Below are 17,834 nucleotides of genomic sequence, written 5' to 3' on the forward strand. Positions count from 1 at the left end.
AAAAAAATCACCATCCATGTTTCCTGTGAAGTAGGCTGTTGCCTACCGTAAACTTGTTCGTCTTTAAGAAGCTTTGTTGCTTTTGCTGCAACAGACCCATTCAGAGGCTCTTCTAGCGTTTATTTCTTCCTGTTCACAACTCATTCCGAGCCAATGGCATGGGCTGCTGCCTGAATGGCATGAGTTATTGTAAGCCACTTTTCCTTCTCTGCAGGAACGATTCAAGATGAGAAGCCAGGCTGTGGCCCTCCACACCATAACTGCAGAGTGGGATACTGCTCCAAAGGCGAAATCCCAAGTGGAAAATTTTGTTTTGATCCGGTAATTTTATGCTGCAAGTTTGCCACAGAAACATAAGAGCCTTGAGAAATTACAGGGAGCTGCCCTGTCTGCAGAAGTTCTATGACACCTCCTCTAATCAGAAGCAAGCACTTCTCAAATTATATCCCCAAACAGCATAAGATTCTGAAGATGGAAAAGCATGACTGCCTGCTCCCTTTGACTGTTGTTCCTTTGAGCTAATTGGCTGGAGTTAACAAAGAGCCCTGCTAGATCAGGCCAAAGGCCCATCGAGTCCAGCATCCTATTTTCAAAGTGGCCGACGAGATACCTATGGGAAGCCCTCAAGAAGGACATGAGTGCAAGTATTTGGTTCTGGTTTTTATTCCCCAAGCATACGGGCAGCACCATAGATATGATATTGTACACTGGGATCTGGTTTTCATATGTTGTAAATGATTTTATTATTGTATTTTTACTTTTGCTATGTAAATTGCTTTGGAACTTTTTTTATTGGGAAGTGATGTGTAAGTTTAATAAACCTTAAACCAAAAGCGCTCTCCCCACTTGTGATATCCAGCAACTGGCATTCAGAGGCATGCTGCCTCCAGCAGTGGAGGTAGAACATGGACATTGTGGCTAGTGCCCATTGGTACTTTTATACTCCATGAATTTGTCTAGCTCTCTTTTAAAGACTTCCAAGTTGGAGCCATGCCTGAGGTAGGGATGGAATCTTCGCCTTTTTTACATTTTGTTTTTCAGTGTGAACCATAGAATAGTAGAGTTGGAAGGGGCCTATAAGGCCATCAAGTCCAACCCCCTGCTCAATGCAGGAATCCAAATCAAAGCATTCCCGACAAGTGGCTGTCCAGCTGCCTCTTGAATGCCTCCAGTGTTGGAGAGCCCACTACCTGTCTAGGTCATTTGCTCCATTGTCGTATGGCTCTAACAGTTAGGAAGATTTTTACTGATGTCCAGTCAAAATCTGGACCCCTAGTGATCCTTAGCGGAGAAAAAAGGAATCAGTTCGCTATCTTTTCATTTTTCCAATCTCCTATGATATTTTTTACTTTGCAGAGAATTACTGATATTATAATCAATATTTATTCGCAAGTCTCCATTGGTATCAGTCTTTATTGTGAACTCTGTAATTATTGCCTGTTTACAGAAGGCAGTCCATTTCATTTTCATTTTCAAGTGCATTGCAGAGCAGATTAAGGCAGATAATCAAGTCAGTGTCTTCCCCCTTCTGTTTACAATCAACATCTCATCCCCCCAGCTGCTTTCTGTCTGTCAGTTACAATCAACACTTCATTGACATCAGTGAAAGAGAATACACATTTGAAGAGCGCACATAGAAGTAGATTAATAAAAGTATCACTCACACAACTGATGCTTTCAAAGCTAATTTTAAAAATTCTGTTGAAATTAGGCTCGTATTTCAAGCATTCTATGGCAGGCAGCAGATTTGGTTGCAAAAGGAGCTTACAGCGTGGCATGTTGTGCCCACTGCAGTTCCTCTGGTTTGCAAACATGGCTACAGGCCCCAAAACAGTTGGCATCCCCCTGTGCTACTGGGACTCTCTTTTGCACAGCAAACTGTCCCTGTAATAGTATCAGTGGAGCCAGAGCAAAAGCAAGCAAACAAGCCAGGAATCAATGCTCTCCTCAGCCATCAAACATTTTTCCCAGTCATGCCTTTTTTGCTCCAGACTTGTCAACCATGCTAGGAACTGCTTCTCCACTCCCCGAAGAAGCAGCTGGCACCCTAAAGAAATCCTGAGCAAGCTAGTCCTGAGCAAAGCATGATTTCTCATTTATTTATGTTTCAGAGTGCAAAAAGCCATGTACTTTGTACAGGGCTCTTTGATTTTCAGATGTAAGAGGAGGGAGGGTGATGGCACAATCTTGCAGAAGCGCTTGAGCCTCTGGCTGACAAAGGTGTCTTTTTTGCTCTAATATGCAGTTTCTATAGCTTTGTGTAGGAAGACCAGCCTGCACTGGTTTGGTGAAGCTCTGAGCAGGAGTTCAAAAGTTCTTAAGGCTTTCTTGCCCCATTAAAGTCCATGTCAAATCATAAAGTACTGGCAGATAATGCAACGTAAGGTCAAGGGAGAGGAACCAAAGAACGATCCAAGAAAGTCCTCAACGGCAGAACAGGCGGAGGATAACAATGTGTGTTACAACGGCTGTGAAGGCGGATGAAGGCTGCAGCAGATAAAGGACTTCCAATCGTCATGGTACCCATGCCATTGGATCAAAGCCTTTTTCTGTCAAGATTGTGTATTGATCGTGGTGCGCCGATCTCCCCGCATAAAACAAATTCACGCACAGGCGTCTTCCATAACAAAAGTCCCATGGCGATTGGCAAATGGCGACGGGGCAGGACTGTGAAATCCACAAGCCCCTAGTCATGGTCTGGTACATCGGCTGTGGATACAGATTCAGACGGATCCATTGTTAAAGACTATATCTTGGAAGACAATCTTACTGGGTCACGAGTGATCCCCAAGAAGAAGCTTGCAGAGGGAGCCACCTAGTGGATGTTATGTGCAATGCCTATTTGGCTAAGGAATATAACAATTTGGTACAGTGGTTAGCTGGGGGTCCCTTGTCAACCTTTTGGGTGCTATGGACACATTTGGAAACCCAAGAAACTGTCATGGAGGGACCCTGCCCCACAACCTCATGTAATCCCATGGCAAAACCCCAGACTCCACCCCACATTGCAGCTCCTCATCACTTCCTAAACATTGTACAAGGTGGAGAGCAGTGTGATATAGTGGTTGGAACAGGGCTGCCCTGGAACTGTTGACATATTCATGATTCTTTTTCAGTATTTATCTTCACAACAGCCCTTTGAAGTAGGTCATGTCATGAGAACACAACTGCAGCCATTTAACCCTGTGAGATGTGTTTTTAACCAAATAGTCAAATCATTTGGAGAGACCACCCCTTCACAACCATGCATCCATGTACTTCCTGATGCAAGCTCCCGAATCCCGCCCCATGCTGTAGCTTCCAGCAGTTCCCAACACTGTACAAGGTGGACAGCAGTGTGGTATAGTGGTCAGAATGTGGCTGCCCTGGAACTCTTGGCACGTTCATGATTCTCTACCAGTATTTATCCTCACAACACCCCTGTGAGGTTGATCATGTGCAGAGATAGCGACTGCAGCAATGTATCCCTGTGAGAAGCCTGCCAGTCAAACAATCAAACCACTTGGAGGGACCACACCCCACAACCACACATGCACCCTGCACCGCAAACCCCTGGCCCCATTCCACACTGCAACCTCCTCAACCCCCTACTACACACTGAAACATGCACACACTGACCCCTTGCATGCTGTCCCACACTGAAACCCCACACTGAATGCCCTACACCCCACCCCACACTGGGATCTTCCACACACCCTGTCCCACAATGAAACCCCCCATAATGGAAATGGGTATATCAGTTCAGCTAGCTGTGAGCAGAATCTTGGGTCCCTCAACCTTCCTATTGTGACCTAACAGACCTGCGCCATGACAAGAGACCTTCAGGCCAAGAGGGAGGTTGAAATTGCCTTCCTGCAGGCCTGAGACGACTGAGCCCTGGAGAGGAGTTGCTTCCCCAAGTACGATGCCGGTTAACTCCGCCGCCTCTCCCTTGCTGGCCCATCAGTGGCTAGTAGCCATGATGGCTGTGCTCTTCCACCATAGTCAGATGCAGTGTGCTTCCAAAAACCAGTTGCTGGTATCTGCAGGAGGGGAGAGTGCTCTTGCACTCAGGTCCTGCTTGTGGGCTTCCCATGGGCAGCTGGTTGGCCACTGTGAGAACAGGATGCTGGACTACATGGACCACTGGCCTGATCCAGCAGTGACTTCTTCTGTTCTTATTCAAGGACCTCCTGCCCCAAACACCTTTGTGATGTCACCTCTTTCTGTCCCCATCTCCGCCAGGCCCTGCCTTCAAATTCCTCCTAAAATCCATGAAGGGCCAGAGGTAGCCAACATGGTGCCCTCCAGATGTTGTTGGACTCCATATCCCATCAGCCCCATCAGCATGGCCAATGGTCAGGGATGATGGGAGTCGTAGTCCAACAACAGCTGGAGGGCACAGCATTGGTTATCCTTGGCCTATATCCTTGAGTTTAGACCATGGACCCATCCATACCTAACCGCAAAATCCACGTTTTCCATATTTGGTTGGTGGCCTCGAGATCCATACATGTCCTGTTTGTGGTCTGATTATTGTGAAAACCTGATTCAAGCATCCATACATATGGGCTTTTTGTGTGTGTGTGTCTAAATTGCATTAGCATTGGCCACTCCAATGAGGCACGTTACCAAATTCTCCCAAGCTACATAGGAAGTAGATTGGACTGTGAAAGACCAACACAAATTGTTTTTGCATTTTTACATATTTGTAGGGCAGTCCAATATCTCAGAGAGGAGATCAGGTTTCTTGTTCCCCTGGTACATTCGCTATAGCTGCCCAATTTCCCTGCTTTTTAAAGTTTGATAGAAATATCTGTGGGCTATAGGTACATTCTTAAACCGTAAGGGTTTTTGCCTATTAGTGAATTTCCCTGTTTTTTAATCCGAGAGGTAAGAAATGGGATCCTGTGCAAGTTTGCTGAGAATGGATTGATCATCTGCATGCTTATTAAGTTCAGTGGGATTTACTCCCCTGCTACCATGCTTAGGATAGGTGAAACTGACCACAGGAGATGGGAAGGGGAGGAGGAAGGGCAGAGGTAGGGGAGGAGGAGAGAGGGGAGGAAGGGCAGAGGTAGGGGAGGAGGAGAGAGGGGAGGAAGGGCAGAGGGGAGGAGGGGGTGGGAGCAGGGAAGAGGGGGAGGGGAGGAGGAGAGCAGGTTTGATCATTTGCATGTTTATTGAATTCAGTGGGATTTACTCCCATGCAATCATGCTTAGGATAGGTAAAACTGTCCAGGAGGTGGGAGGGACAGCTGGAGTGGGCAGGGGAGGAGGAAGAAGGAATAGGGGAAGGAAGGAGGAATGGAGAGGAGAGGGGAAGGAGGGAAAAGGCAGGTCTGATCATTTGCATGCCTATTGAGTTCAATGGGATTTACTCCCATGCAATCATGATTAGGATAGGTAAAATTGACCATGGGGGAGGAGGAAGGGAGGGAGAGGAAAGGAGAAGGAGGGGGAGGGGGAGGGGGAGGGGGAAGGAGGGGATTGGAAGGGGAGGGGCAAAGGAAGGGGGAGGGAAGGGGCAAAAGGCAGGTGAGGTCAGCGAGGAGGAGGGTAGGTTAGGTTTGATCGTTTGCATGCTCATTGAGTTCAGTGGGATTTACTCCCATACAATCATGCTTATGATAGGTAAAACTGACCATGTGGGTGGAGGGGGAGGGGAGGGGAAAGAGGAGGAGGAGGTTAGAAGGGGATAGGGGAGGGATGGGGCAAATCCCATGGGGGAGGAGGAAGAAGGAAGGGGGAGGGGAAGGAGAGGAGAGAAAGGGGGAGGGGAGGAGAAAGGCAGGTTTGATCATTTGCATGCTTATTGAGTTCAATGGAATTTACTCCTGTGCAATCATGCTTAGGAGAAACTGATGTGGAAGGGGCAGGGAGGGGGAGGAGGAGGAAAGGGAGGAAGGGGGAGGAGAGGAGATTGGGTGGGTGGGTACTGGGCAGAGGGGAAGCCGTCGGACCTGGCCATGGTGACACATGCCTTAGTTACATCCCGCTTAGATTACTGTAACGCGCTCTACGTGGGGCTGCCTCTGAAGACGGTTCGGAAACTCCAGCTGGTTCAACGTGCTGCTGCAAGATTGTTAACTGGGGCGGGTTATAGGGACCATACTACCCCCCTGTTAAAAAAGCTCCACTGGCTGCCAGTCTGTTTCCGAACAAAATTCAAAGTGCTGGTGATGACCTATAAAGCCCTATACGGCTTAGGTCCAGGCTATTTATCAGACCGTATCTCCCTGTATGAACCTGCAGAGGCCCTTCTCTCAGTACCCACCTCCTCTCAAGTATGATTGGTGGGGACGCGGGATAGGGCCTTCTCGGTGGCTGCCCCTAGGCTGTGGAATGCTCTTCCTAGGGATATAAGAATGACCTCCTCCCTGCAGTCCTTCCGGCATCAAGCAAAGACTTTCCTATTCCAACAAGCTTTTGGTACTGACAGTTGCTAAAGTTGGGACTGCTGGGAACTGCACTACCAATGCCGAATTTTACTATTTTTAAATTGGTTTTGATTCCATTTTATCTAGCAGTATGATTGGTTTTAATATTGGACGTAGTTTTATTTTATTTTAATGTAGATTCTGTATGTTTTAATTATATGTGCTTTTATCTGGAAGCCGCCACGAGTTCCAGTATTGGAAGGATGGCAGGATATAAATAAAGAATAACTATGTAACTAACTAACTTTTCAAAAGGAAAACACTGAACAGTAACATTGCTTTTCAGGGTTTCCCCCTTTTTATTCTACAGCAGGCACATGTAGCCTCCCACCCAGATTTAAACCAAAACTGTCCCTGGCCACATCCACACCCACACCAGACTTTTATTTCACTTTAGACAGTCATGGCTTCTCTCAAAGAATCCTGGGAAGTGTAGTTAGTGAAGGGTGCTGAGAGTTGCTAGGAGACGCCTTGTTCCCCTCACAGAGCTTCAGTCAGAGTGGCTGACTGTTAAACCAGTCTGGCCACTGGAGCTCTGTCAGTTTTGTAAGTTTCGTAACATTTTGTCAGTTTTAGAAGTTTTGGTTTTATAAGTTTTGTAAGGTTTTGTTTTGAAATGAGCTTATGGGAAACATCAGAACGGCATGGGGGTATTTTCAATTTAACATTGAGGAATGTGAAAAATCCATTCTGGCTGTAGCATACAGCCACTCTCGTGGCTGCATAATGCCTACATGATTCCCTCTTTGCTATCCCCAATTGTGTCCCTTAAGATTGACCGCACAGCTCCTTAACCAGGGATGGGGAACCTGTGTCCCTCACCCCAGATGTTGTTGGACTACAACTCCCAACACTCCTGACCATTGATTGTGCTCATTGGGGCTGATGGGAGTTGCAGTAAAAAAAAAACTCTGGTGGGTCACAGGATCCCCAGCCTTCCCAACAATACCATTCAGAATCCAAAGTGAGACTTGTTAATCTGCATACAGAGCGGTTCACTCAGAATTGCACTAATCAGAACATAATGGCAATTTTCGTTGGCATTTGCCCACAAATGGACAGTTGTCTGTGATAGCCAGCTACACAATCTAAGCCCTTTACATTTAACAAATGTAGTCTTTAAAGTGTTGCCGCATACGCAGATTACCTGAAATGTTCTATTTCTGCCAAATTGAAACAGCTCATGGACTCTCCTCTTCCTGCCTGCTTCATTTGGTTTTCCCTGCAAAAATGCCTCAGAATCTGCTTTTAGCTTGCACAATGAAGACGCTTGAGGCAGACATGTCCGCAGTGAAAGGGGCCATAGAGAATGTGCTCATGTCTAGACAGGCTCCACTATATACAAGTCCAATTTTCTAAAAGGGCTACTTAATATTCGTATTATAATTAAACAGTGCTATGAAATAAGGTGCACCTCAATCTTTAAAATGCAGAGGAATTTTTTGGCTCTTATTCAACTCAAGAATTTAGAGCTTTAAAAGTCTCTTCTATGTCTCACCTTTGTAGACTACATCCCAGTCAACCACGCCAACCGCCATGAACGTTTTCTGCCTTCTCTTTGCTGGTCTCTTCTTGGTCTTTCTGCCCAGTTCAGGTAAAAAATCCATTAATAAATTAATGATAAGCTTACCACTGGCTTTCAGCAGTGGCAGCTCGTGGCTGCTTGTCAGTCGGGCAGTGGAATCCACTCCAGTTTTTAGTCCAAACTTTCAAGGGGCCCAGGACCTTGAGCAGCTCCTTGAAAGTTTGGACTAAAATTTGGAGCGGATTCCACTGCCCCACTGACGTGGAGCCACTAAGCGCTACTTGCTACTAGCCACAAGGACTGTGTTCTGGGGATGGGGGAGAAATTTGCACTTAAAGGAGAACTTGGCTAATTCAAACTTTCCAAAACTGTATACAAATTGAAACACAGCCAGCCTTCAAAATTTGCCTTTCTCCAAATTTTGCAGTGCTTTTCTCCGGCCAAGCAATGTGTACAAAAATTCACATACTAGGGTAAAGTGTGCATAGGAATACATATACTGTATATTAGTAAAAATAATATACAAAAATGCATTATATCAGGGGAAATTGCAAAAATGTGAGGATTAAGCAAAACTGCATACAGAAAGATTATTATTATTTATTTATTACATTTATAACCCACCTTTCTTTTCATGATAGCAACCCAAGGCAGCTTACATATGGTTCCCACGCGGTCTCCCATCCAGGCACTGACCACACCTGACCCTACTTAGCTTCAGCAGGGAGCTGGCCTCATGTGCCTTCAGACCATAGCCTGTATTTTAGGAGAAATTTGCACCAAAAGGCTGGCAAATTTTCATGAGGATTTTTTAAAAAAAACACACACACACACACATTGATGTGGGAATGTAGAAAACTGAACTGAAATGGAAAACTGAGAAAGTGCAAAAAATTGAAATGGACAGATATTAATTCCTCCATACAATGTTCTCCCTCCACTGTTGGAAGCAGTTGCTGGGGATCACAAGTGGGGAGAGTGCTGTTGCTGTGCTCAGGTCCTGCTTGTGGGCTTCCCATGAGCCACTCTGAGAACAGGAGGCTGGACTAAATGGGCCATTGGCCTGATCCAGGAGTCAGGCTCTATTTACGTTTCCTGGGAAACATGGCAGATGGGTTAACCTAAGTTCCACTTTATGAAATCAGATCTCCATTCTGGAATTAAACCCATGAAAGCCAACTACACACCACAGTGCAAGCAAACTTTTCATCGCTCCTAAAGCTCACCTTAGACGGGACACCCCAGCCCAGGCTGCAAGCATCTGATATGTACAGTAACACAACAGGTCTTTGTCTTCCCAGCTCACACACTTTAATTATCTGATCACAAGATCCTCTCCCAAACTGGCAGCTGATGGCTGTACATCAGTGGGTGGAGAGGAATCCGCTCCAGGTTTTAGACCGAAATTTCAAGGAACTTCGCACCCTGACCAGCTCCTTGAAAATTCAGACTAAAACCCAGAGCAGATTCCGCTGCCCCACTGACATGGAGCCCCCAGCCCCCACTGCTCTCCCCACCCCCTGCTGGAATGAAGACACAAGACGGTTAAATTAGATTAAAGGGTCACAGCTTTATCAAGAACATGGGAAGCTGCCTTATACGGAGTCAGAGCATTGGTCCATCTAGCTCAATATTGTCTGCACTGACTGGCAGCAGCTCCCTGCTGTGTCAGACAGGAGGCGTTCCTAGCCCTACCTGGAGATGCTAGTGGTTGCACCTGAGACCATCTGCCTGCAAAGCAGATGCTCTGCCACTGAGCTACAGCCCTTGCCCAACTGGGTTCCTACACCTTTAACAGCTGTGGATATTATTTTTAATTAGAAACCCAAGATCTACCAACCAGAGCCTTGTCCAAACCACATACAGCTCAAATGAAAGGATGTGGGGGTTGTGGGAGGGCTCTGAATACATTCTGAGTGCAACTAAACTTAAGGGGGCAGGAAGTTTGCCCTCTGCTGCGTCCGGCCACTCTGGTTGACGTTCCTCTTCCTTCCACCTGTAGGCAAAGGCGACTTTGCCACCCTGGGCTGCTTCTTCCGAGGTGGGACCTGCGAAACCGACACCTGTGGAAATAATGAAGAACAGATTGGGAACTGTTCCAAGACGCAAAAATTGTGCTGTAAGAAACCAAAATAAACGGCGGTTCCTGGACCCCCTCCACCACCTGGAGACGTTGGCAGCAGGCCCTCCCTCTCCCAACAAAAATGACATGTGAGGAGAGGTTCAGAGGAGAGGTTCCGGGCCTGATCTCACACCCTTGGACCTTTGAGGGTCACCGCCGCAGGCAGCAGTCTCGCCTCAGTCCTGACAGGACTCTCTGTCTCTACAAGAGGGGCGCGGGCTTGGCTCCTGAAATAATTAGGGTGCATGGAGGAAAATTAGGTAGCATGGAGATAGCAAGTGAGTAACAGGGGATGCAATTGAGATGCATAAAATTATGCATAGCATGGGGGAAATGAAGCTTTTCTCCCTCTCTCCTAACACTAGAACTTGCGGACATCCAACGAAGCCGAACGTTGGAAGATTCAGGACAGACAAAAGAAAGTCCGCCTTCTCGCAGCGCATAGTCAAACCATGGAATTAGCTCCCACAAGGGGCAGTGATGGCCACAAACTTGGGATGGCTTTAAAAGAGGATTAGACAAACTCATGGGGCTTCTAGCCACAAAAGCTGTGTTGTACCTTCACTGTTGGAAGCAGCATGCCTCTGAATAGCAGTTTCTGGGAATCGCAAGAGGGGAGAATGCTGTTGCGCTCAGATCCTGCTTGTAGGCTTCTCATGGGCATCTGGTTGGCCACTGTGAGAACAGGATGCTGGACTAGATGGGGCCCCTTTGGCCTGATTCAACAAGGGTTGTCTCATGTTCTTACCACCTTCTTGGAACCAGCCAGCTGCTGGCGGATCTCCTGGGCTCTGGGGTGAACAGGACCATGCAGAAACGGCTTTGCAATGGCTCGGTCATCCCACCGCTTGCCAGGGGTGTAGTCGTCCAGGGTCTTGGAGGGTCTTAGACCCCTTACTTTTTTTGGAGCAGGGTCCCTATGTCTCCAGCATCCTATGAGCCAATCAGCATGAAAGGGGAGTGTACCAGCCAGTGAGAAGAGTCTTCTAACATGCTTCCTTGTCCTTTCCTGCTGATTGGAGTGAAAGGAGGTGAGTCGGCCACTGAGAAGACTCTCCTCAGTAGCTAACACTTTCCCCTTTCAGGCTGATTGACTCCTAGGGACGTCGCCAAGGATCTCATTCTCAACCCAGCAGCAAAAAAGGGGGAAGGGGTGTGGTTGTGATGACTATAATGAAGGGACCCTGCACTTCTGAATTTGTGACTACACTACTGCTGCTTGTCTGCTCTGGGGGGAGGGGGTGTTGGCCATGTCCAGGCCTGCCTTTTGGTGGGGGGGTTGGAGGGGGGATGCTACTGGGCCTGTTGTCTGCCTCCCACAGCATGAGTTCATTCCAACTTCTGCCTCTTCTCCTTTGGCCAGACCTAGGCCACATCCACACCAGACATTTATTCTACTTTAAACAGTTGTGGCTTCCCCCAAAGAATCCTGGGGAGTGTCGTTTGTGAAGAGTGCTGAGAGGAAACTCCTGTTCCCCTGACAGAGCTCCAGTGGCCAGAGGGGTTTAACAGTCAGCCCCACTTCCTAGAGGATTCTGGGAACTGGAGCTCTGTGAGGGAAATAACAGTTTCCTCACAACTCTCTACACCCTTCACAAACTACACTTCCCATGATTCTCTGAGGGAAGCCATGACTGTTTAAAATGGAATAAATGTCTGGTGTGGATGTGGCCCTAGAGCTGAATCTCTGAGTAACAGCGCCTCACCACCATCTTTGGCTGGTTCTCAGGGGAATGGACAGCACAACACTGGCCCACACCTTACACACACTCACAGCACCCCACAACTGTGGCTACTTTTTAAAAGGAGAAGTATTAGGAAAGCCTGAATTTCTATCAAGGCTGAACTGCAGGGCTCCATTTTCAAGGCCGCGGCACAAGCTAGGGTGTGGAAATTCTAATGAAGGGTACCTCTGAGCACACGAAGTTGGCCATTCAGTCACTGCACATTATTTGGAGGTGCTAAATGAGGAAGATGTCTTTTTTTAAAAAAAACATGTTCAGAACCCCCCCCCCCATCACCAAATTAGATTCCAGAGCAGTTTGCAACCACATAAACAGCAATAAAATCCAACAAAACTACCATACAGAACTACCATAAAGCTGGCGGGGCCTGATGGGAGTTGTAGTCCAAAACATCTGGAGGGTGCCAGGTTGGCAACGGCAAATGCAAAAGATACTACCAACGCCTCTTACGGGAAACAGGCCATCCCTGTCTTCTAGGATTGCCAAACGTCCTCTGACTCAGATCCTGAATGCAAGAAGTGGGGCCTGGTGGGACAAGGGTGGAGCTTCACAGCACCTGCGAGAGGCAGAGGTGGCCAGTGCCTGGTCAAAGGAAGAGTCCGGCTGGGTCTGGACTTTGGTGGTGGAATCTGATGGACCAGGAAGCAGACCCGACAGCAGAAGGTCTCATCAAGACGAGCAGGAATTAGACGATTCACTCCCTGCAGGATCTTTGCCCCAAGATTTTACTCTTTCCCCAGAGATCCCGAGAAGGGGCTGGAAACCCTGACACTTCAGGCCAGACCCTGAGGCCTGGCAGCCTTCCTGCCTTCACATGTTATCTTCACACATGCCCATTGCCAGGAATTTTGTTCTAGAGGCTTATGGATACCTTGGGAAGGCATAATAAGTCAGTGCTAAAGAGGGTGATCATAAAACACAGGTTCTGCCTGCAGGAGCTAGGCTTTTTCATTCATGTGCAACAAGGATGGAGACCTACGGGCCTGGGGAAGGAATCCGGCCCTATCTGGCCCTTGAGACTCTCCCCAGGCCACGCCCCTCACCGTCCCTGCTTCATACCCTGCGTGAGTGTTAGTGCTAAGCACTCTTGAATTCTGGCAACGCTTCTTGCTTGTCTGGAGGGAGGACAGAGAAGAGTGCGTGTGGAAACTAGTCTACTGCACAAAAGTAAAACGTACATTAGCTGCTTTGCGCACTTTTGCCTCCCCCCCGTCCACATTAGCATGTGTTGTTGCTGTTATGTGCCTTCAAATCGACTACGACTTATGGCGACCCTATGAATCAGCGACCTCCAAGAGCTTCTGTCATGAACCACCCTGCTCAGATCTTGTAAGTTCAACATTAGCATATGGCCCCCAAAAAGTTTCCCAGGAGGGAATGTGGTCCTTGGGCTGAAAATGTTTCCCCACCCCTGATGTAGATTTTGGACTGAAATAAGAAAGGGGAGGACATATGGACCTATGCCAGCTACCCACTAATCTTCTGTCCTGCTTTTCAGAGTCTCAAAGCATCAGCCAGCTGATTATAATAAACAGAAATGACGGTAGCAGTGCTAGCTGACCAGCCTTTCTTATTGGTTATGGTCACCATATGATTGACATTCCATCAATGGGAACTGACCATGTTCTCCTGACAGCTGGGAATCTCTCTCCAGCATTTGGAGTGCCATCCTCATAACAGTTCTACTGGTGAAGATTTTGTCAAAGGAAAATCAGGCAGACAGACATCAGAAATACATTATATCTTGCCCAAAGCATTTGCAGGGGGTGGGGGGCAGATGTGCTGCCTGAACTCCCTAGACAGGAATTCCCTCCAGCCAATTGATTTCCTGTTCCAGGCAGTTTTATGCAATGTCCAGATATGGCTTCCATCCAATTTCCTTCCTGGCAGAAAACAGCGATTGAGTACACTGATCGTATCTGACCCTAGATGTGTTTGATTACATTAACAGGCACCAGCTACTAAAGTCTGCATTTGCCTTACGAAGGAGGCACAGAAGAAGTGGTGGAGAAATTTGATTCAGGTCACATTTAAAGGAGAATCTATCCAATTTGAACTTTCCGAAACTGTATGCATTCTGAAACACAGCCACCCTTCAACATTTGCACTTCTCTGAATTTTCCCAGGCAAATAATGTGTAAAAAAATTCATGCACTCATGCGAAGTGAGCATAAAAATGCATTTACTGGTGAAAATAACATATACAGATTATTATAGCAAGGAAAATATAAATATTAGGAGATATGCTTTGCAAAAATGTGTGTATTAGGCCAACTGCGTCCAAAAATATTAGGAGAAATTGGCACTAAAATGATGAATGTCCATGAGGACTTTTTAAATTTTATATTAAAAAATCACAGGCTGATGCGGAAATTTGGAGAACAGCACTTAAGATTGGGAATACGAGAAAGCAAAATTGACAGGTTTGCCTATCTCTATTCCTACCCCACCCTAACCTCGCCCCCCCCATCCCTGCTCCCCATCTCAGCTGTTCTCTGCCTCTGTCCCGTTTGGCAACGCAACCTCAGGTTGAAAAAAAATCAGAGGAAGAGGAGGTGAAGGGGCAGGAAACCGAGTCAACAAACCACAGATTAAATCAGCAACGGTTCAGGTCTTTTCCAAGGACTTGTTTGCCATCCTACCACCACCATCACCCCCCATCGCCATCCCAGCTGAGCTATTTTCTCTGACTCAGCAGGATGGTCTAGTGGCTTCAGAGCCCGTAGGGGCATTTCCAGCGGGAATTTTGAAATCCCCTTTCATGATATCTGATTGTCTGGTTGTTGTCTTATCTCCTGCAAGGGCCGACACGGTGTAGTGGTTAGAGTGTTGGACTAGGGGACTAGGACCTGGAAGACCCGGGTTCAAACCCCCTCTTGGGCATGAAGCTCACTGGGTGGCCTTGGGCCATTTACTGTCTCTCAGCCTAAACTACCTCATGGGGTCATTGTGAGGATTGTAGAGCCATGTATGTTACTTGGAGGAGAGGTGGGATATAAATGCAATAATAAATAACGTTATTCACAGTCTATCTTCCCCACGTTCCTCCTCCTCCTCCTTCAAGAATCTCCCTTCCACTGATATAGCGGCCTTCTGTGAAGTGCTGTCCTCTCTTCCATGGCTTCTGCCTGCTCTGTAAACTCAGCAGTTTCTCCCTTCAGTTCATCCCTGCTATGATCTCTTGACATGTTGGCCCTGCTCTGCCTCATCATACTCTTTGCTGCCCACCCGTCAATCACCTGACATCGCAATGACGTCAGGTACGCCTGCAGACGGTCAACTGTTTGTTGGGGCTGGCCAATCTAGCTCAGTTATGTCTGCACTGAGAGGTAGCAGCATAGCAGGGTTGCAGATCATGTTGTCTTTTTTTTTTCTTAGAGCCTACCTGGAGATACCAGGAATCTTCTGAATGGAAAGCAGATGCTCTATCAGTGAGCTACGGTCCATCCCCTTTTCCTCAGATAGCAAAACCTCCCTTTGGTCTGGCCCTATCTGTGACCCAGTGTGAGAGCTGTGCTCTAAACTGGCCTTTGGAAAGAGCAAAGTCCTTCCCAAGTTAAGGGGCAATGATCTCAGGGGCAGTGGGGAGGGAACAGTGAGAATAACAAGACAATATATATTTAATTCAGCTCCAGATACAATCAAAATTGCAACAAAAACACCAACAATTTTACCATCATAAGTCTTCAGAGCTGGTATAGCCCAGTGGGGAGGAGAGCCTGGCTGGGAGTCCAGAGTCTGTGAGTTCAAATCCCCGCTTGTGTCTCCTGGGTGTCAAGGGCCAGCCAAAGATCACCCCACAGTGAGTGGCTCAGAGGTTACGTGCCCTGCCACCTGTGCAGCCGTGGGCAAGCTGCAGAGTCCCAAGGAGCCCATTTGCCCCCCAGCTGGCAGTTGCGGACGAGGAAGGGGCTGGCTTGTGCAGCTGTGGCAAGCTGAGCAGGCCCTAGCCAGCTGGGGAGGACTAGCCTCAGAGGGACGCAATGGTAAACCCCCTCTGAATACCGCTTACCATGAAAACCCTATTCGTAGGGTAGCCATAAGTCAGGATCGACTTGAAGGCAGTCCATCAAGTCTTCAGACCTCTGCCTTGAATTAAAAAGGTTGGATTTCCATTATTAAATATTTTAAGTTAGTGTAGCTTCCAAACAATGATAAATAATTAACAATATTCACAAATAATTAATTGAATAAAGAGCTTAGTGTGTGGTTAACAGTGTCTAGCTGTAAATCATCAAAAACTATGCCTCCACTAAACCACCTGTGTCTTTAGATACAGCCTGAACATACTTATAAAAGATTATGAAGATGATGATCATCAACAACAACAACAACTTGATTTCTTGCCTGCCCTTCACCTAAAGTCCCAGGGCAGGCTACAAGAATTTAAAAGTCAATATTAAAACAATTTAAAACAAATTACAATCGCAGGAATCTATCCCTTCTCCAGACACTCTTAATTCTGTTATATGTATTGTGTCACCAAGTTCTGTTTGGGTATGACTAATTGTTGAAAAGTGGAATGGTGAGATTAGTGCTCTCTACCTGCATTCAAAAGAAGTGTGTGCGGACATAATAGGTGAAAGGGCATCCATGGGGGGGGGACAAAGAGGCAGTTCCCCCCTCCTCCAGATGTACCATAGGGTTGTAATCAGCTAAATCCCACACACAGTAGATTCATTGAAATTAATGAACCTAAATTAGTCACACCTATTAACTTCAATGGGTCTATCCTGAGTAGGATGAGCATTGAATACCACCCATAATCTCCAGTATCCCAGTTTTTATTTTTTTATTTTTTAAAAAAAGGGAGTCTGTTTCTAGCATTTTTGGAACCTGAGATATGAGGCAAAATGAGCAGGCTCTGATTTCCCCATTTGTTTTCTGGGAAACTAGCCTACTCCAACCTTTCAGTGTTTCTAGCCAATGAATGAAGCCATAGTAATGACTGACATGTACCAAAATAGAGCTGGCTGGTTTAGAGAAGACTAGAGTGAAAACACCCATTATTTACACTCTTGGATCTTAGCATAGCTATGGTTTGGGAGTAGCCTGCTGCGTGTCAACCCAAAAACAAACGGAAAGGCGCATAGCTCAGTGCCAGAGCATCTGCTTTGCATGTGAAACGTCCCTGCTTCAAGTCCTGGCATCTCCAGGTATTTATTTGGATCATTTACTCCCCTCCCTCCAAATAAATTCCTGCAGGTACCCATGATCCATCTTAGCCTTATTCCAGGATGATAACACTAGCAAGGGCTACTTACCATGATGGCTATGTTCTCTCTCCACTGTCAGAGGTAGTATGCTTCTGTATACCAGTTGCAGGGGATTGCTCACCAAACCCGCCTGCCCCCTCCTTTTGCACCTTGCCAAAGCCACCCCCTTCCATGTTGCCCAAACCACCCCTCCCTTTACACCTGCCTGCCTGCCTCCATATCCATCTCCCTCCTCCACTGATCCAGCAGCTCTCAGAAGTCTGACACATACTGTAATTCACAGCGCCACCTGCTGTTGGCCAAATAAACTGATGCACGACAACAGCTTTACTTTTTATTATATACTAAGAAAAGCCTAGTCTGGCTCTTCTGTTTCTCTGGAATGTAATTACTAACTCTTTGGCTATTGGTGCTGAAGGACAAATGACCCCCAAGCACCTAGCACCTACCAGAAAGGAAGAGTTGGATTAAGGGCCCTTAGAAAAGCATTGCCCTTATATAAGTAAACATATTGTTCTTATTGTGTGAGCTTCTCAGAACCATCTAGTTGGCAGCTGTTGCAAACAGGGAACTAGAGGGACCTTTGGTCCAGTTAAGCAGGGATTGTCGCATGTTCTTATCTGGTCTCAGCACAGTCACATGAAGAAGCAAGAACTACTTGTACCTGGAATCAGAAAAGGCTCTGCACTGTGCCAAAAATGGCTCTATTTGTGGCACTGACCAGAGCAGCTCTCAGAAGGCACCATTCTGCATCTAAAGAGGCAACACCAAAGGGAATTAATTATCTATTTGGTATTGGATCCTGGG

General features: G+C 46.9%; 1 long non-coding RNA gene across 1 annotated transcript; it reads right to left on the reverse strand.

Annotated features, from left to right (window-relative positions):
- Positions 1–1,429: 1,429 nt before the first annotated feature.
- Positions 1,430–15,901, reverse strand: LOC133384553 (uncharacterized). Its single transcript, XR_009762625.1, has 5 exons — positions 15,824–15,901; positions 9,785–10,007; positions 8,569–8,700; positions 7,918–8,000; positions 1,430–2,709 (listed from the first exon to the last, which is right to left on the reverse strand). It is a non-coding gene; the product is annotated as an uncharacterized LOC133384553 (long non-coding RNA).
- Between the last annotated feature and the right edge of the window lie 1,933 nt (positions 15,902–17,834).

Source organism: Rhineura floridana, chromosome 4 (genome assembly GCF_030035675.1).
Source record: "Rhineura floridana isolate rRhiFlo1 chromosome 4, rRhiFlo1.hap2, whole genome shotgun sequence".
In the NCBI taxonomy this organism is placed as follows: Eukaryota; Metazoa; Chordata; class Lepidosauria; order Squamata; family Rhineuridae; genus Rhineura; species Rhineura floridana.